This window comes from Schistocerca nitens, chromosome 2 (genome assembly GCF_023898315.1).
Source record: "Schistocerca nitens isolate TAMUIC-IGC-003100 chromosome 2, iqSchNite1.1, whole genome shotgun sequence".
Classification (NCBI taxonomy): domain Eukaryota; kingdom Metazoa; phylum Arthropoda; class Insecta; order Orthoptera; family Acrididae; genus Schistocerca; species Schistocerca nitens.
The window spans coordinates 703,255,212-703,276,768 of NC_064615.1; the positions used below are offsets into that span (position 1 = coordinate 703,255,212).

The following is a 21,557-nucleotide window of genomic DNA, read 5'->3' on the forward strand; positions in this document are numbered from 1 at the left end:
TAAAAGGTACAAAGATACAATAGACAGTGGTGTAAATTGGTTTAACCAAAAGCCGTAGAACTAGAAAATGACAAAATAGTAGTCACTACGTTATTAGAGTAAAGTATTAACGTAGAAGAGGAGCTCCAAAATGTGCCAGGTATTTTCGAGAAAGTGAAATTTTCTAATTGCAGTGATTAATAAATTAACATGTTATTTTAACAGAAGTATACATTTTCGAAAATAGGAAACTCGTGACTAAAACTGTAACACTGGGTCTTACAAAGATTTATACTTTGAGGTCAGAACATTCTGGAACATGCAAATTTTGAATGTAGATAACTTCTGAAATATCAAGTTTTCAGAAAAAGTAAAACAAGTTCTGGGAAGAGGAGAACAAGGATTTTCAAAAAGTCTTTATCAGTTTTAAAACAAACAAATTTTAATAGTGATAAATTGTGACTTGTACGTGTTTTGCAGGAAGAGAAAATCAAGAGTATTTCTGTAATTAAAATATTTCTATATGAACTAAAATACTGTTATCACATTGGCAGAAGACTGTAAATTACAGCCCGCCGTAGAGGCCGAGCGATTCTCGGCGCTACAGTTTGGAACCCCGCGACCGCTACGGTCACAGGTTTGAATCCTGCCTCTGGCATGGATGTGTGTGATGTCCTTAGGTTAGTTAGGTTTACGTTGTTCTAAGTTCTAGGGGACTGATGACCTCAGAAGTTAAGTCCCATAGTGCTCAGAGCCATTTGAACCATTTTCTGTAAATTACACTGTGCGACAAAAGACGTGAAACGCGCAGAAGGAGAGGAGGAAACGAAAGGAAACTTGACTGGCTGAGAGGGTATGTGATGTTAGATCACTGATTAAAATATCGATCTCATTCTACGAAGAAATTGACAGTACGAACCCACTTATCGGTATGATACTGCACCCGTTCTGTCCTGTATGCACACACTGATTCGGTTGGGGAGGGTGTCATAAAGCCGCTGTATCTTTTCGTGATGCAAGCTGCCCCGCAACTGTTGTAACTGATGTTTGTTACCCTGGACACTGGCTCTGGGATGAAATTGACGTCCGAGCTGGTCCCATACACGTTCTATTGGGACAGATCATGGGATGTTACTGACCCCGAGAGTGCATCAAAATCATGTAGACACTTCATAGAGATACGTACCATCTGTGGTCGAGTATTGTCATGTTGAAAAATGGTACCACGATACTATCTTGTGAGAGGCAAATCAGAAGGACGCAGGATGACCCGTAGTTATATCCGATATCTAACACCATGAAGTCAGGAGTAGCAATCCCCGTGCCTCTCCAAAACATTGGAAGGATGACCCCTCTCCCTAGTCCCCTGCTACGCTCGCCGGCTATGGTCATCCAGGGTATTAGACTCGCCATTCATCGCTGAGCGCAATGCGACGCCGTTCGTCCCCACTCCATTTTTCCCAGTCGCACCCGTTTGTGATGCAGAGTTAACGACAGCCTATGCACGGGACGACAGTTCTCTAGCCCTGCTTACGTTAGTCTCTGACCAACGGTGCGGGATTACCCAGAGCGTTGCAGAGAGTCCATTACTTGTTCTCGGATGGCAGGGGCAAATGTGAAGGAGTTATGATGTGTTTGGTGCACAATACGTCGATCCCACCTTATGGTCGACCGGAACCTAGCCGACGAGTGTGCTGCCTCCAGGTTTCAATGCAGTATCGGACACCACAAATTGGAATACTCCATGATTCTGCCAGCCGGCCAAATAGGTACCCGCAGTGAGATCCCATTCAAACTCTGTCATGTGCTGATAACGCTATCTCACTTCACGTCCATTATGTATCCTGCCACGCCTGGTGACAACAATAAACATGGAAAACCCTAATACAGTCTGGACACCGTTCTACCTGTTACGGAGAAATGTCACTCCAATCATTTACATACTCGCCGATAGTGTGTACATGTACGAAATTTCATTGACACTCGACCATTTCTTCTGGGTGCTTCACTTCCTTTGGCAGGCATTGTATGTTGTGTTTGTTAGTTAGTTGGTTGTTCCATGGATCACTTTGCACGATAGGTCATAATGATGTAGAACGAGTCATTTTAAATTCACATTGCAAATTAATTTATACATATGGTTACATTCTGAATATTTCCAAGTTATGTATTTTACAAAAGGAATTCCTACCCACCCCTTTTATATACTACAGTAACAGAAATTCTTCTAAGGGACAGAAGGAGTTGTCAAGGAGAAACTTTCTCAGTTTGACTACAAACTTTGCCAGCCGGGGTGGCCGAGCGGTTCTAGGCGCTACAGTCTGGAACCGCGCGACCGCTACGGACGCAGGTTCGAATCCTCCGTCGGGCATGGATGTGTGTGATGTCCTTAGGTTAGTTAGGTTTAAGTAGTTCTAAGTTTTAGGGGACTGATGAGCTTAGAAGTTTAGTCCCATAGTGCTCAGAGCCATTTCAACCAATTTGATTACAAACTTTACTTTGTTGTCTGTCCGACACTTTACATCACCCGGTAAGTGACCAAAAATCGTTGTTGCAGAATTGTGCACCTCTTTTTGTGCTAAAGACCACCTTAATATCGAGTAATTTTTTCTGGTATTGTAATTACGTACATAATTTTTCCTTTTCAACTGTAGTGGTTTATTTAGAATAAACGTTATGAGGGAAAAAATATACTGTGGAGCAGTAGTCAGATTTCCTAAATCCTTAAACAGATGTCTACAAGGTGATCGTGGGTGAGCACCACATATTATTCTTAAAAACTAAACTCCGACCGAAAGCCGTGTCATCCACAGCACAAAGGCGTCACTGGATGCGGATATGGAGGGGCATGTGGTCAGCACACCGATCTCCCGGCCGTATGTCAATTTACGAGACCAGAGCCGCTACTTCTAAATCAAGTAGCTCCTCAGTTTGCCTCACAACGGCTGAGTGCACCCCGTACGGCAAGAAAAAAAGAATAAAAGTGAGATAGTGTTAATACTTTCATCCTTCTTTAGCTCCTCTGCATTACTGCAGATGACGTGTCACTGAGCACTTTGTACTGTGCATGCAGTACACGTGAGGTGCCTAGTTGTTTCCACTGCCCTGTGTGGAATACGTAAGTTCTTGTACACATCACTAACCTGCTGTCTTCATGATGACGATGTCCCCAGCGCACAAAACAGCACGCAGGCCGTGGATTCTTTTTCTTGAGGCTGAAATTAACTTCGCAAAGAACTGCTGCTACGAATAAACTATAACTCATTTGGGATGCCACTCGCGTTTTTATTGATATAGACACGAGAAACTATTCTTGATCACAACGTATTGAACATATCTTTTCACAGTCATTATATCTGGCTAAAATAACATGAAATACATCTTGTCACAGACAATATGTCTGTCTACTGGAACCGTCAGAACTGGAGAATAAAATTATATGAATCAAATACTACTATTACAGACGACATGTCTGTCTACTGGAACGGTCAGAACTGGAAAGCCGGACTGCCCGAGACACTTCGCGCGCCAAGCCAGCAAGGCGTGACCCGAACGCCACCAAAGTGCATCGGCAGTAATATCGCCAGCTTTTGTTTTAGTAATACTTTGACTTTAATAATTTTGAAAAGACTGATTGATAGCTGGGTGTTGGGAGATGTTTATTTCAAAAAATGAAGTAATTTGGATGACAGGTTTAATTAATAATAGCAACTAAAGTTTAACGTTTTGGCGCCCTACCGCCGAACACAGCAGCCAATCACAGAGCAATAGCATCATGCAGGCGGTCTTTCTCACCGGAATGGTACCGAATCTAACATCTGTCACCGGTACCTCATCCCACATTGCGTCTACCACTAGAAGGAATCACAAGTCGACACATACAGAGAACGCGGAAGTGGTAGGCGACCAAATACACGTCGTCCGACGAGACGACCGATCGAACGACCAACCAAGGTCGTCCCCACCGAAGTCGCGCGCGCCGGCAACGGTCGGGCGAGTCATGGCTGTCCGTGCCTCACTGCTGCTCCGTCCCCGATGAAGTCCCGACACACGGTGACCTGGAAATACTAGCGGTCGCTCCAAAGATAGTACGACAGTGCTAATATCCATAAGCGCTGCTGCTGCCACTCACGGGCAGGCAAGCCAGCAATTTAGTGACGCCAGTAAATCGAATAAGAAACGAGACGGCAACCGAAAATGAACGAAGAGATGTCACAGTAATAGAGATTTCATAACAGGTTAACTGATCACTCAACTTCAGCATCCAGGTTCGGTGGGCAACGAACTTTGTCGTTCTCGCAGCTAGACGTCAAGCAATAGCGGCACGAACAAGAGGCCGCGCACGGTTCACTCCTAGATGTCCAGAACTGAATATGTTCTACCTTTTTAAGATTGAGGGTGTGACCATTCACAGAAAACCAGTCAATGGTACTTTTAGAAACTTCTTTTACCGTTCCTTCAGTTTCTATATGAATACTTGAATTGATTACTCGTACAATACTAGTGTCATCTGCAAAAAGAATTAGTTCTGTTTGTTGTGTATTAGACGAAAGGTGGTTTACATATACATGGTGAACAATAGTGGACGTAGGATTGCAACTTGGGGAATCCCATACGTGATTTCTCACCCGATAGAATTGCGTCCCTGGACTATATTGGTTGAGTTACTAAGTACAACTTTCTGCATTCTTTTGGTTAGATATGACATTATCCGTTACTTGACTATACCACGAATTCCATAAAACTTCAGTTTATGTAGGAGAATACTGTGATTCACGGAGTGAAATGCCTTAGACATGTCGCAGAAAATACCAACAGAGGCTATTTTGTTAATGAGCGCTGATAAAATCAGATGAGTGAACATTTAAATGGCGTTTTCAATACAGCAAAGCACCTGAATCCCAAGCTATGATTTGCTGAGGATATCTTGTCTTAGAAGAAAGATTAAGGAAAGGCAAACCTACGTTTCTAGCATTTGTAGACTTAGAAGCTTTTGACTGGAATACTCTCTTTCAAATTCTAAAGGTGGCAGGGGTAAAATACAGGGAGCGAAAGGCTATTTACAAATTGTACAGAAACCAGATGGCAGTTATAAGAGTCGAGGGACATGAAAGGGAAGCAGTGGTTGGGAAGGGAATGAGACAGGGTTGTAGCCTATCCCCGATGTTATTCAATCTGTATATTGAGCAAGCAGTAAAGGAAACAAAAGAAAAATTCGGAGTAGGTATTAAAATCCATGGAGAAGAAATAAATACTTTGAGGTTCGCCGACGACATTGTATTTCTGTCAGAGACAGCAAAGGACTTGGAAGAGCAGTTGAACGGAATGGACAGTGTCTTGAAAGGAGGATATAAGATGAACATCAACAAAAGCAAAACGAGGATAATGGAATGTAGTCGAATTAAGTCGGGTGATGCTGAGTGAATTAGATTAGGAAATGAAACACTTAAAGTAGTAAAGGAGTTTTGCTATTTGGGGAGCAAAATAACATGATGGTCGAAGTAGAGAAGATATAAAATGTAGACTGGCAATGGCAAGGAAAGCGTTTCTGAAGAAGAGAAATTTGTGAACATCGAGTATAGATTTAGGTGTCAGGAAGTCGTTTCTGAAAGTATTTGTATGGAGTGTAGCCATGTATGGAAGTGAAACATGGACGATAAATGGTTTGGACAAGAAGAGAATAGACGCTTTCGAAATGTGGTGCTACAGAAGAATGCTGAAGATTGGATGGGTAGATCACATAACTAATAAGGAGGCATGGAACAGAATTTGGGAGAAGAGGAGTTTGTGGCAAAACTTGACAAGAAGAAGGGACCGGTTGGTAGGACATGTTCTGAGGCATCAAGGGATCACAAATTTAGCATTGGAGGGCAGCATGGAGGGTAAAAATCGTAGAGGCAGACCAAGAGATGAATACACTAAGCAGATTCAGAAGGATGTAGGTTGCAGTAGGTACTGCGAGATGAAGAAGCTTGCACAGTGTAGAGTGGCATGGAGAGCTGCATCAAACCAGTCTCAGTACTGAAGACCACAACAACAACAACAATAAGGTGAGATACTATTCTAGAAAGAGATACTATTCTAGAATGCATCGCCTTCTCAAAAAAAATTTGCCCGTGGAGTATACTTTACCCACGGAATAAAGAAAGGGGAAAGTAAGTATGGAGTAGAATTGTAGCAAGTACAGCTACCCGGCCTTGCCACTACTCACGTTGGTCATATACTGACGTCACGAATTTGTAGCGTAGAGGCGGTCGCCGGCGTGTCCGGAGGCTCGCTTCGCGCCTGCAGAATTAGCCAGAAGAGCGTCCGCTATTTATAATCGGCGGCATGCCGGGCGCCCGTAAACAGACCAGCGCCGGCGGTCAGTCAGTCGACGAGTGACCGGCGAGCGGGCAGCGCGAGCACGTGCTCTCCACACACTGCAGCGCAGCGGGGAGGAGGAGGGGGAGGCGCCAACAGCACCACCACAGCACACTTCTGTAAGTGCGTAAAACGAACAGCCCCTCTCCCCCCAATCAGTATCAGAAAACTCTGCGAGTCGCCATTCAGCCAACTTTTGAAGGTGTGTGACACGTGTATCTATGATTCCCTTGTTATCTGATCCAGGAATAATCTATTTGTTGATACTCGACAAAGCGAACCGTAGGCGTGGCAGCGGCGGGAACTAATTTTGTCACGTGATCAGGTACAGTTAACTTCCAGTTCAAAGCGGTGCGTTTTACTCCCTCGCCAGTGATAGCGCCGTAATTGCCTACCTGGGCAGCCGCGACGGCTTACCATTAATGCCGTTTAACTTATAGACGACGAGAAGGAGAGAGCAGTGATAGTGATAATGTCAATGGCGACGGAACACGTAAGCATAATTTCCAGGTAGGATAAATGCCAGTTATGACAGCAGGGCACAATGCTGTACAGAGTGTGATAGTAGTATCTATCCCAAAGGAATGCACTGACGATATGGATAGATGTTTTATTAGATAACAGTTTCTGCGATATTATGAAAAAAAAAGAAAAAATGGCCAGACGCGATTAGGACTTCCGCATTGTGGTATCCGTACAAACTTATTTATGTATACAGACAGTTCACACATTCCGGGAATCGAGAACCTCGATCATTTTCGCCTGCTATCGACACGGATACTGGCAAGATATCGGTCCCGACGGATCCAGGATTTTTGAGCATGTTCTAATTTCAATAATATAAATGTGACATAAAGTCATGCAGGAGGCGGGCGACTATTATTATAATAATAATCAGCAGTTTTCATTCAGGCTGACTGGGTCGCAGTGGGTAAAATCAAATATCAGGCAAGGAATGGCTTTATTCCTTATATGACGCGTGTCGGAAGTTATCCGTCATCAGGAGCGATTACTGCAAGTAGGTGTAACGTTTCAAGTTGTATGTGAAACAAACACTCGCAGACTATACACTTTCGTTCGTGTCGACACTTGTCGAATGTCGTTTTTCCGCTTTTCCTGTATTCTTATTTCTTTCTCTCGCTTACGCCACAGTCCCGCAGCGATCGCAGGGTTGGCGTGGTTACAACGGATTTGGCAGTGTTAGTGTTACGGATGGCCGGATGCCCTTCCTGCCAGCACCCTGTACTCCAACTGTTTGCGTCTAGTGGAAATCGTGAAATAGTGAGGCCGTGTTTCAAATGTCTGCGACGCGTGTAACTGAGGCGGAACGTGGGGACCAGCCCGGTATTCACCTAGCAGGGTGTGGAAAACCGCCTAAAAACCACATCCAGGCTGGCCGCCACACCGGCCCTCGTCGTTAATCCGCCGGGCAGATTCGATCCGGTGCCGGCACGCCTACCCGAGTCCAGGAAGCAGCGCGCTCGGCTACCATTGCGGGTCTTTCTGCTTTCCCTGTATGTGGTGCCTATATGTCTCCCATACCATGCCTCTTGAAACACTAAATCCTTCGGCTACCTTGGTTACGGAGGCACCCACCATGCGAGCACCAACAACAATTTGCCCACGTTAGAGTTCACTTATATCCCAAATGATGCCCTTACAACTACACGGAACACTGTTCTGAACAAGACTACCACGTGCAACGTATGGAGGATATTGCACAGATCCCTTTCGTGGTCATACGAGGGTGGTTTGAAAAGTTCTCGGAATCGCCACGAGAGGTCAGCGCTAGCGCAACGAGTTTTTCGTGTGATATACATTGGTCTGTTGCCTGCAAACATGTGCCACGTCAGTGCTCTTGGAAGAGAGCTGTGGCGGTGACGTGGCTCTGTTGTTGTTCCCGCGTAGTGGTTTGCGAAGATGGAAAAAAATCGAGATTCGAGCAGTGATTAAGTAATTCGTAAAGAAAGGTATTAAAACTAAAGACATTCATGCCGATTTCCAGACTACACTGGGGGACTTTGCTCCTTCATATTCAGCTGATGCGAAGTGGACAAATGAATTTAAATTTGGTCGGGAGAGCTTAGATGATGATCCGCGCAGTGGTTGGCCGATATGTGTGTCTACTCCAGAACTCACTGCAAAAGTGCACAAAATGGTCGTGGAGGTTCGCCGGTTGAAAGTGCGGGAAATTAATCACGATTGACAGATGTCATCTGAAAGGGTATATCACACTTTAACTGAAGAATTAGGAATGAAAAAAAGTATCTGCAAGATGGGTGCGCGCCTGTTGACGCTGGATCAAAAACGCATGAGAATATACAAAAAGGAACAATGTTTGGGCCGTTTTAGGAGAAACGAACAAGATTTTTTGCGCCGATTTATGACCACAGATGAAATCTGGGTGCACTACTATACCCCAGAGACAAAACAACTGTGAAAGCAGTGGAAACATGCTGATTCTCCGCCACCAAAGAAAGCAAAGACAATTTCTTCGGCGATAAAGGTCATGGCATCAGTGTTCTCGGATGCGAAGGGGATTTTGTATGTAGATTATCTCCCCACTGTGCAAACAACTACTGGAGAATACTACGCTAACCTCTTGCGCAAATTGCAACAAAAGATACGCGGAAAAAGGCCAGGTTTAGCAAGGAAGAAAGTCATCTTCCATCAAGACATTGCGCGCCCGCATACATGTGCCGTCGTCAAGGCAAAATTACACGAACTAAGGTTGAATTGTAGCCACGCCCGCCTTATGCATCTGATATGGTTCCGTCAGACTTCCATCTCTTCCCAAAACTGAAGATTTTTCTTGGTGGACGAAGATTCATTTCAAACGAAGAATTAATAGCCGGAATTGACAACTATTTCTAGATGGGATCGAGGCAGTGGATCATCGTTAGCCCAACTGCATTAATCTACAAGGTGACTTCATTTAAAAATAAAAAAAGTTTCAGTGATATAAGTACTTTTTTTCTATGCCGTCTCGAGAACTTTTCATTCCACCCTCGTAATACAACAGCGCAACCTGCAGGCTTGATTGCATCTGCATATTTTGAAGCATGCACTTCTAGCTGTGTTTCCAAACTTTTGTCCAACCTCACGACCTCCAATAGTTACAAATTAAATCTCTGTACTAATTATTGGGCAAATATTATTACTGATTCTAGGGTCAGTAGTTGGAATAATTCAATCTTATGTTTTCTATAATCGAAGAACGTTATATTCTTGCAGTCTTTGAATACTACTCCGGTGTTTTTACGTCTTTGTTGATTTCTGTATTGTTAATACAACAATTTCTGAACACTCCAGAGTATTACGTAGTGATATTTTTTTCTTTCTTGTAAAAGTATCTCTATGAGCATATGCCTCACTTACTCCTACCAATTTTCAATTTTATATTTTATATCTCCACTTCAATATCCCTTCTAGAAAACGAAAATATGAATAATTCCAGTTTTGCCTCTGCAAGTTCTTTCACTGCCCACCTCTTACTTCCATATAATATACTACATTCAGAGTTTCAGAAATCTGGTAAATTATTTAAATGATGACTAACTGAAACCCTCAGCTGCCGACAGGTGTTGTTGATATACCTCGATGTTGACAGCTGAAAATGTGTGCCCCGACCGGGACTCGAACCCGGGATCTCCTGCTTACATGGCAGACGCTCTATCCATCTTTTTTTGTTATTTACTGTTTTTAATACATTCTTAATGTGGTTTTACTTTATACCACAACAAAAATAAATGTATGTAGCACCACATCGTGCTATGAGAAAAAGAAAACAATATCTCGGCACGTTCCTACATCGAGGTAAAGTATATGGGGAAAACGAAAAAAAAGTGCTTCATACAGGGTGCAGAAGTGTGTGTCGCTACTGTCCTTACGCTTCATCATCCAGGTACGTCTTCACGTATATCATGTTATTCCGCCGAGAATCGAACTTAGGCTTATCAGCTCACTCAATGGGTATCTTCTCCTGCCTGTTGATGATCCAGCTGCGTGGAGGGTCGCGTAGGGCACTCCCTAAGTAATTACAAAAATACTGTCTGTATTTTGGGTTCCGTACGATCTTGCAATGACGTTCTTGTAGGTAGTTCCAAAAGTCGAATACATCTTTAGGTCCTTCGTGAAATAAGTAGTGTACTGCATGCGCACGGATCCACGTGACGGCGTTGGTCTTGGCGCGCGGGAAATACTGTTGATCCGGAAATAGTAGAAACCGAGGTGTAATGTGTTCCGGAGTCACTCGTAGAAAATACGACAAAATTTGTCGCACCAAGCGCCATACGTCTTCTGCCGCGCCACATGTGAGACGGTGTTCGTCCGTGTCTGGTATCCCGCAGTCAACGCAGAGAGGCGATTCCGCCATGTTTATCTTGTGGAGGCGTGATCGGGTGATCTGTTTACCATTGACTGTGATGCACCATGTGGATCGGACGGCTGTGTCCAGTGTAACCGCGTGAATCGTCTTCCACACCACCTTCCAATTAATCTGAGGGCTTTTGGTTTCCACGATGTTCGGTGGGCGCCTCTGCTGTAGGACATGATATATATCCCGCGCCGACGCCTGTTTCGTCTGTGGTACTGCGATACGGACATAGCTGTGTTCAATGTAAAAGTTCCCCAAGTAGTAGAAGGGTGGGGGTATGTCTTGCGTCGTCAGTGGGGGCATAAGGGAGGGCGGAGATAAGGACTCCAACAGCAAACCTGTCAAACTTTCCGGGTGGTGGCGCCACAGCTTGAAGTGTGAGCTGACATACAGGGCCACAGCTCTGCCGTGGACATGGACTAGACCAAGACCTCCCCTTTCTGGGCGAAGGGTCAGTGACTCATAACTGACTTTGAAGAGCATGCCGGTACTGACGTAGGCTCCGAATGCCGCTAATAGACGTCGAGCCATCAGTAACGGTATTGGAAGAACACGTGCTATGTGTGGAAGGCGCGAGGCGAGGTAAACATTGACGAAGTGTGTCCTTTGAAGGATGTCGAGGGTCGGCAGACGAAGGTTGAAGATCTGGACCCGAATTTGTTGTAATAAGCGGCGGTAGTTAAGAGCCGCAGTGCGCCGTATGTCGTCGTGAAACTCTATTCCGTGACATTTGATAGTGCCACGAAGCTGTAGGGGTTCGACACACGCTGGGGCAACCCGTCTCCTATGGCCATGGCGACCGATTTGGTGACGTTGAGATAGCTGCCGGAAGCCATACCGTACGTGGTAATCCATTCCAGTACTCTGTTGACATCGTCGCGATTGCGGAACACGAGAACCAGGTCGTCTGCATATGCTGTACAGCGAAATGTGACGTCACGTAGGGTAAGACCGGTGAGGCGTTGACGGAGGCCACAGAAGAGCGGTTCCAGTGCCAGAGCATATAGTAACGTCGACAAGGGGCAGCCTTGACGCACGGAGCGGAAAATCGGGAGGGGCTGCGAGAGACGCCCGTTAACGAGCACTTTGGAAGTCGCCCCTCGGAGGAGGCGCATCACGACGTCTGTGAATTGCTGCGGGTACTGCATGTGCTGGAGAACGGACGTTAGGTACGCGTGATCCACGTGATCAAAAGCTTGGCTAAAATCTAGTGATGCCAGCGCTCCCGGGATGCGGCGTGCCCTGGCTAGGGCTATTAAGTCACGGTATCGACACAGTGCTGTGTGGATGTTGTTGATACCCCCTAGGGAAGTCTGATCTGGCGAGATGACGTAAGGTAGGGTCGGTCGTAGACGGTTTGCTAATAGTCTGGTGAATATCTTCATGTCGCGGTTGACGAGTGTTAGCGGGCGGTAATCTTGTATTCGAGCCCCACCTTTAGGTTTGTGAACCGGTATAATTATTTCTTCTACGAAGGTCGCAGGGAGCGGCACCGCGAGGGACATAAGCTCCCGACAGATGTCTGTTAACTTGGGAGCCAGTAAATACTGGAAAGTTCTATAAAACTCCACAGGGAGCTCGTCGGGGCCAGGAGACTTATTCGCCGCTCCTTTACCGATGTCGCCGATAACTTCGTCTTCCGTAATGTCGTTCAATAATTCAGTTTGTAAATCCTGTGGGACAATACCGTAAACCAGTTGTGAGACTGCTGTCACCGTCGTCGGGTCGGAACACTGAGCAGAATAAAGTCGTGCGTAATGGTCGAAGAAGGCTGCAGCAATATCGCGTTGTGTAGTGTGATGACGGCCGTCCTCTGTGGTGATGGCATGTATCAGCGCCCGTCTTCGCAGTGTACGTTCTCGGATGACGTGGTACATGGTGGGTCGTTCCGTTGCGAGTCTGTCTTGTGTTCGCGCTCGGACGATCGTCCCTTCGAGGTGTCGGCGCATATGGGCTACGATCTGTGCTTTCGCACGCTGAACTATCAACTGTCGTTCCGGTGTGGGTGGCAAGGAAACGCATTCGCGAAGGACGGTGAAATAAAAATCAAGCGTCTGCCGCCTCCAAGCAGCAGTCTCACGACCATACGTAATAAAGGTTCGCCGTAGGGCCGGCTTGGCGCAGGTTAACCACCAACTAATCGACGTAGGATACGTTGGAAGGCGGCGGACGCAGAAACTCCACGTGTCTTCGATGGCGCGTCGACAATCCGGAGAAGCGATATGAGCAAGGTTTAATTTCCAGGGATGTCGGCTGCGCCACACCCGTTGGTGACGAAGGGTGACGGTACATATATAGGCCTCGTGATCAGAAAAGGCTACTGGCCACACCTCCGCATCACTCACTGTTGCCGCGAGAGAACGGGAGACGTAAATCCTATCGATGCGACTAGACGAGTGACTCGTGAAATGGGTGTATCCCGGTCTATTTCCTCGGACATGTTCCCATGTAGGTACCAGCTGGAGATCGCCGATGAGTGTCCCAAGTTCGGGGCACGGTGAATGGCGTGGCAGCTGATCTTTAGGTGCTCGGGTGCAATTGAAATCGCCTCCTAATATCAAGTCATCGTGCCTGCCCTGAAAAAGCGATGCTATTCCTTCTGCGTAGAAGAGCGATCGGTCACGACGGCGATTCGTTCCGGAAGGGACGTACACATTGATAAAACGGACGCCTTGCACCGTTACGGCCATTCCTCTAGCGTCGGGGAGATAACGGACCTCGTCCGCCTCGAGGCCCTCTCTGAGGAGAATTGCGACTCCACTGTTAGTTGGCGAGGCGTGGGACACATGAGCCGTATAACCATACATACCTGGGAAATCGGCGACGAAGACTTCTTGGAGAAAGACAATGTCAACGTCTGCTGCATTGAGCATGTCTTGGAGCAGCGACAACTTCGTACGTGTCCGAATGGTGTTAATGTTGATGGTCGTTAAGCGATAGGTCTGTAGATCGTCTCCTGCGGTGGGGGCCGCCGTCAGCGTCGCCGTAAAAGGTGGGGCCTGTGATCTGCTGGCCGTGTCCGCGCCGTCATCTGTTGCTACTCAGGAGGGGCCGAGGTGTTGGAGGAGAGACCCCTCTCCTCATCCACCACAGCGGCCATAGAATCGTCTTCAATGTCATCCGCCCAGGGTCCGTAAGTTAACGGTGGCTGCGGTAGAACACTTGTGGGCTGAGTGACTAAGGGTGAATCCGCAGTTGTTTCCGGTTGTATACTAACGGCGGGCGCTGTGCTGGCCATCCGTTTGTCCGAGAGAGCGGAATCGGGTTTGTCAAAATCAGACAAAGTGACAGGTGAGGGCGATCTCGTGGCATCGATTTTTCTCGTCGTTTCGTCGGCCGTCCGGTCGTCAACTGGAGAAGACGTCCGCTGGAGGCAATCGACTGAGGGTGTGCGACGTCGCTTTTTATGTTTTCTCAGTGACCTTTGTTTGCGGACGTGGGTTTCTGTGTCCGAAAGAGTTTGTGGTTCCCGTATAGCATCCCCCTCAGGTAGAAAGGCAGAGGTCGGTACAACCCTAGCGTCGAGTTCCATTCTCTCGTCCGAATCTTCATGTGGAGTCGGTGGGCGGCGGTCTTCAACCTCTGCAGACACCGTAATGGTGTTGGTCAATCCAGGAGCGGCGACAGGTGCGCATTCTAACGCTTCCTGTCTTCCGGGGGGCTTGTCGTCTGTCATGACGGTCGATCGTGTCACCTCTGCGTAATTGAGGGGGAGGGCCGTGAGCCTAGGAGGTGGTGTCGTGTCATGCAATGGAAGTTGTGTAACCTGACGTTGAATACACGTCGAGCGCACATGAACCTCGTGGCCGCAACCTGAACAAGTACGAGGTTGTCCGTCGTACATTACTATTGCTCGACAGCCACCTATGACTAAGTAGAACGGCACATGTTTCTTTAATTCAATTTTCACTTGTCGGACGCCGTTGAAGACCTGGTACGTCTCGAAGGTGTTCCATTTTTCGGCCACGTGGCTAATTACCGTCCCATAAGGGCGGAATGCTGAGGTAACGACGTCCGGTGGTACTTCGAAAGGGAGTTCGAAGACTCTTAGTGTGCGTAATCCTAGTCCAGCATGGTCAACAGTAACCTCTCCGATGTGACCATCGGAGTGTTTGAACTTGAGAGTGTTCGCGCATCTGTTCACAACTGCGTGACATAACTCGTCATCGACCATCTTGACGTAAACGACGCTACTTGTGATGGATAGGTGGATACCGATGATGTGCTGTGTTGGTATTTGAACTTCGTCACGGATGAATCGTTCGACTTCAAAGGCTCGTGGTCGTGCGTAGTCGGGCTGGAAGCTGATCTTGATGATAGCTTTTCTGTACGAATGAGCCATGGCGACTCAGTGTTAACGGACGCGAGTATTAGCTGCGGCGAGGAAGTAAACAAACTACGCGCGCTCGCGACTCTGCGGACGGGACGTAAACAAGACGTCCTCGCCGCTCACCAGCCGAAAGCAGACTGATTCCATCTGAGCCACCGGGGACACAGATGAACAGCGCGACTGCAGGGACTTATCCCTTCCACGCTTCCCGTGAGACTCACATTCCCAACTGCCCACAATTCTACATATGTACTGTACCTTATAGACATTTGCCCATCCACTCATTACTCGTGCACGCTTTGGCGATTCCCGTAAGAGTTTGGGCAACCTGTGCGCATTCGCACAGACGAAGGTCAATCGCTGGGTAGCCTTTAACTATATATATGAAGACAGTACCTGTTCTCGAAAGAACAGAATACTGTTGATGACCGTGCAGCTTTCCCTGGAATAAATGATGACTAACTGAAACCCTCAGGGAAAAGCTGCACGGTCATCAACAGTATTCTGTTCTTTCGAGAACAGGTACTGTCTTCATATATATGGTAAATTATTTGCTTAAGGTTGTGTTAATTTAATGGTGAACTAGAAACGGAACATACAAATGCCTAATTGCAGTGTGCTTGACTAATGTGTTTTTTTAACGCTTTCTATTCTCTTTTTACCTGATCCTCATTACTTTTTATGTTCATTTGGAGTGTGGCAGTTAATACCCTCCCGAAATGATCAAATAATTTTTCGAAACCTCCACCTGCAGCAAAAAATGAGCAACTTTCCCCTTTTCTGTCAATTTCCTAATGTTTCGTTAACACTTTTGTGGCATTAGATTCCTGTTAAACAGTTTAAACAGTGATCGTACCTTGCACTATTTCCGCGCAAAGAGCGCAGTAGTTAGCAAACTGGCTTCGCATTTGGGAAGATGCTGGTTCAGATCCTTGTCCAACCATCACTATTTAGGTTTTTCGTGATTTCTCCAAACCACTTAATGTAAGTGCCGGTATCTTCCTTGAAAAAGAAAAAAAAAACTGGTTCCCTTCTCCTCTCATCTCTAATGACCTCCTCGTCGACGGGTCTTTACACATCAGTCTTCCTTTCTCCCTTTTATCTGCTTTGCATTCATAATGTTCATATATTTTTATTGTTAGTTACCTTTTTTCAGAAGAAATCCATTTATCCTGTTATAATTATTATGTGCAATTATGAGAGAAGTCCAGTTTTACGAAGACAAAAGAAGTAGCAAATACATTTGACAAAGAACTTTTTCTTCGAATTAAGACCTGCTGTTAGAAAAAAATAAATTTAATTTTTAAAGTATTGAAGAGCGTAATTGTCCTTGGATAATTATATTTAACATATTCTATTAATATATACACAATGTCCGCGTCAAGGAGTCAGGAATCACAGTTTGGAGAGGTTCAAATGGTTCAAATGGCTCTAAGCATTATGGGAGTTAACATCTGAGGTCATCAGTCCCCTAGACTTAGAACTACTTAAACCTAAATAACCTAAGGACATCACACAGCCGGCCGCGGTGGCCGTGCGGTTCTAGGCGCTGCAGTCCGGAACCGCGGGACTGCTACGCTCGCAGGTTCGAATCCTGCCTCGGGCATGGATGTGTGTGATGTCCTTAGGTTAGTTAGGTTTAAGTAGTTCTAAGTTCTAGGGGACTGATGACCTAAGATGTTAAGTCCCATAGTGCTCAGAGCCATTTGAATTTGACATTACACACATCCACGTCCGAGGCAAGATTCGAACCTGCGACCGTAGCAACTGCGCGGTTCCGGACTGAAGCGCCTGGAACTGCTCGGACACAGCGACCGACACAGTTTGGAGAGGGTATTTATTATTATTTACTAGTGTCTGCTCGTATTCTTCTTCTTCTTCTTCTTGTGAGCCACTGTGGAACAGATTTATTTCAACAGTTTCTTCTCTTTTCTTCCGCATTTCTTCAGCATTTCTCGATGTTTCTCTCCTCTTTCTTCTTTCCAAGTGGCTCCAGTCTTCTTCTTGGATTTTATGAAATATTCTGAGTTTCGCAATTTCATTCTTAGTGACGTCGTTCTTCAACATCTTGAGGAGTAATTCTAAGTTCGTACATCCTCCCTTCCAATTTCTTTGCGCCAAGTTCTTGCATTTTTAATTTACTGAAGTGACAAGTCCTTTTCTCTGTCAGTTGGGATTAGTCCTTTGGGTGTAGCCGTACAAAGCTATCATGACTCTGTTTTTTTCGAAATGTGTTAAGTTCACTGTTATGATGCCCTCTCTATTGTGTTTGTTGTTTAACTGCTCTTAGTCTGTTAATGAGCTCCGTGTTGAGAATCAAGGGCAGTGAAGAATCAGTTGCTGAGAATCCTCCAATACCCAGTGGCTTTGCTGAATTTGGATTATTCACATTAAAAAATACTTTTATCTACGTATCTTAAGCCCTTCTTTTTTCGGAATTAGCAATATCTTTTTATTAAGCATTAAGTTTTGCAGCTCTTGCAGTAGCCGAGTTTGCAAACAAAATTACTGGATATCGGATCCACCTGTCGTGAAAACAATTGTTTTATCAAATAAACCGAGTTTCAGTGTCTTTGGCATAGTCAGTGGGTATTTTTTATTCAGTTGTGTGAAATGTAAACACGTTGTAAGTTATATTTATTCTAACAAAAATTAGGTCTAAAACAGTTCTCATGTTGTTGCCATTGCCTTAATATTATGTTACTGTGAATTTGGTTACCGAGTTAAAAAATCACTTTCTCCAAACGTAATTTTGCTGTACAAAAATTTTTCACGATTATACTTTGATATTACTTACAGTTAGCTTTCAAAAGTCCTTTTTATTTGAATTTTTATCTGTTATTGAGATGTGCACATAAACAGTACACATTTTACGGAACTTAACTCGTAAATAACACTTTTCAAGTTTACAAAACAAATTGTTAATGTTGTTGCTGTTTGTCCAGTGCCTTTCATGTTTAGTTGTTCTCATATTAGTTCGTCGCCAAATCTGAAATACTTTTAATTTCCTCCTGCCTCTGTACGTGCGCTTGCATAGCTGTTTGTGTCGTCTTTTCTGTGCAGTTCCAGTAATGTGTTAAATAGTGTGCCACTGCATCGTGTAGTGTCGTAGTTTGTAATCTGTTTTCCTTCCGTTAATGCCTTCTGTATGCGGAAGTTTTCTTCTATTGTAAGCTTATAGTATAGTCTGTGGCTGAAGTTTACTACTGTAAACTTTTGATTACATGCGGGTGGATAATCAAGTCTGCGGCTTATCCGCGGCCTATTTCTCCCACTTTTTTTTCGTGCTGAAAGTTTTTCCTTAACCCGTGAGGGGTTGCGGATGAGTAACAATCGCACGTCACATACTGAATGTAGTAAGCAATGTGCTGTCCAAACAAGCGCTGGACATTTCTTATTGTGATACGTAGCGATTAGTTTCTGTTGGTGGCGAACAATGTCTGAAGAGCGAGAACGTGTTGCGTTAGCGATATACCAGAAACTCAGAACAATACACAAAGTCGAAGAGGGTAGTATTGGTAGCAAAATCCGGCACTGATTCACAGTGTGGGTGAATCTATGATCCGTGATATTCAGAAAACAAAGACAAAATAAGTCAGTTTGCTACAGTTCTAACTCATTTAAAGGTTTCTCAAAGCGGAAGGCTATGAAAATATCTACATATGCAGAACTGAATAAAGCAGTATTGGAATGGTTTCAACAGAGACGAGAGCGCGCAAGTATCTGACCCAATATTCGACAAATTGGTTCAGTTTCTCTTCAAAACTTTGGTGATTGAAGGAGATTTTAACGCATTTTACTGCTGGTTAACAAGATTTCAAAGCGTCATGGTGTCCAGGAGATTGCTGTCCAAGGAGAAAAGTCATTTCGAAGTAACTATCAATGGTTGGAGACACAACACCGCCGTTACAGGTGTCTGTGAAAACCAGTTCATAGATGTTGGCTACTGATGAATCATGTATACGATTGGAGTTAATTACCCCCCCTCCCCCCCCCCCCCCCCGCGTCAGTTAAGGCCTGAAGATTATACACTGAAACACCGAAACTGGTAGCCATATAATAAATAACATCATAAGGGCGGCTGCAGGTCTTCCATTTTATTACATTATCTGAAGGTGTTTCCTGAGTTCTGGCTCAGGGAACACCCACAGACAAATGCAACAAATCAGGCATGTATCACTTTCGTGCAACTCTTGTCAGCCAGTATACATAGGGTAAAAGTATTTAGGTTTATGTGAAGAAACAGTCATTTGTACAATAGACGGACATTATATCCAGCAATACTACCGCCTTCCAATTTTCATTCAGTTGTATAGTCCTAGATTAAGCCTACATCACAAAATAGGAAAAAAAGTCACAGCAATAAAACGCTCAACAACGACGTTATCTAATGCAGATAACATTGAATGTGTAATACTGATGACAATACATCGCCCATTGACAATTAATATCAGGTATTTGTCTGAAAGATTTGAGAAACCACGAAAAAACTATGGAAAATTTTTATCATAAACGCCATGCTGGCGCAATTTCACAATCTTCCAGTATTTAATATAAGATCATTATTGTCTTTCAGATACGTTTATTATTTCGTAATCGAACATGAATTTCGTTGAGCAGCTCTTCAGTTCTTCTCTGTACTCTGTTCAGCACTTCAGAAACGTATAATATTTGTCTGGTCACCCTATAGTTCTCTTGCCGGGATGGTTCCTTTGAAAAGGGCACAGACATTTCCTTCCCAATAATTCCGTATTCCGGGCTTACGCTCCGTCTCTCATAACGTCGTTGTCGACGAGTGTTAAACTCTAGTCTTCCTTTATAGTCCTCTCATGTATCTTCAGTGTTTGCTCCGGTGGTGTAAGGATAGTATGTGTCGGACCATTCGTAGAATTAATTCTGTTAAGCAGTGTATCAAGCGTGCACTTGAGGAACTTCAGCAGCATTCATCACGCTAAATGTCGGGTTACTGCCAACCTGCGAAGGTCTTTCGAGTTGACGCCACTTCGACAGCTTCTGTGTCAGATTCATTAAGATGTTTATCTCCTTTTGAGAGTTAAGTGGTTTAAAACCTAACAACATAGTATTCGGAACTAAATGTTCTTCCATCAGCTTATCGTTATGCGGAAGGGACCTGGGGCCTTTGGACTGCAGTTGTTAAGACGCTATTACTTTCACTTCCGCGATGCTTTCCAGACACGAGTCATTAGTCAGTGGCTGTCTATATAACAGTGTGTGTGTGTGTTTTTTTAAAGCCATTTTTTCTTTTAAAGAGTAGTTTGAGTAATCACTCCAGTTTATGTTACCAGTAGTAGTAAGACATATACGAGATGTAGTTCTTTTCAGCAGAATCTACTCAGTCTTCCGATGGGAATCGCCTGAATTTTTGTGTATAGCAAAGCTTTAAGTTTTCCCATATTTAATCTGGTTGATACGTAGTCTTTTTATGATCACATTTATATCTCTGCATTTAGTTATGGCAACACAGTCATCAGCATCTGTATTATCTGCAAATTATCTTAGTTAACAGCTAATAGTACCTTTAAAATGGTCGCTCGATTGCAGTATGTAGGAGTCATCACCACAAATGAACTCACAAACAATTCGATGTGTGATGGCACCTCTCAGTTATCAATTAATTTCTGACTAGTGTTTCTTGTTTATATGCACTTTTCTTTCTTTTGTGCTTTATTTATCAAGTGGCGAGCATGATTTAAAGCTTCTGTAAAACCAAATACTCTAAATTCATCTTGTTCCATTGCTGCAAGGCTTCAGATACATCAAAAGTCATTTTGAAATATCTGTTCATCCATGCTCATAAGTAAGATATTGGTGCTCATTCAAGACTTATCACGTCCGCTATCAGGCTATACATCCTATGTCAGGTTACACACTTGGTTGATTTATATTCAAGGTCACCACCACTCTCTCTCTCTCTCTCAGGGAACCACTGGGAATTGATCAAGGTCACCCAGGAGAGTTCCCCACTGGCTTTATCCAATTCTGTAATAGTGGTTATGGACATAAAATGGTGGGAAACCCATTCATCCCTCTAATCCAATGGGTGCACAATAAAATGGTGGGACATCCATCCCCAACTACGTCTTTTATAACTGGGATGCTCGAATGGGAGGGTTTCATTCTGGAGCTGGGCAGGATAGGCAGAGGATGAGGCTGTGTCAATTTGTCAAGAACAAATTACATAAAGTCACATCACTTGAGGCCTGTTCTTTAATAACAGTTTAATGTTATGTCATTTGAGGCATCAGCACAGACCACAGCCTGGCAGATATGTAAGTATTCTTTTCCATAGTTTTATGTAATTATCCATATTTTTCATATTTTCCGCATCCTGCATAGTTTCCAACCATTTTCGTATTAGTTTGCATATTATTTCCACCACTATTGGCTCTTATAGCTGGGGCATTTTAGTGGGTAAGATTCACTGTGGAGCTGTGTGAGAGAGAGAGAAGATCGGGCTGTATCTATTTGTCAATAACAAATTACATTAAT

At 44.6% G+C, this 21,557-nt stretch overlaps 2 protein-coding genes across 2 annotated transcripts in view; one reads left to right on the forward strand and one right to left on the reverse strand.

Annotated features, from left to right (window-relative positions):
- LOC126235273 (SET domain-containing protein SmydA-8) overlaps positions 1-21,557 on the reverse strand; it is a 217,393-nt gene that overhangs the window by 179,859 nt on the left and 15,977 nt on the right. The window lies entirely within an intron of this gene.
- LOC126235274 (SET domain-containing protein SmydA-8-like) overlaps positions 6,359-21,557 on the forward strand; it is a 125,195-nt gene continuing 109,996 nt past the window's right edge. The window contains exon 1 of the mRNA XM_049944003.1: positions 6,359-6,461. The gene's annotated coding sequence lies outside the window, so the exon portion shown is untranslated. The remainder of the gene's footprint in view (positions 6,462-21,557) is intronic.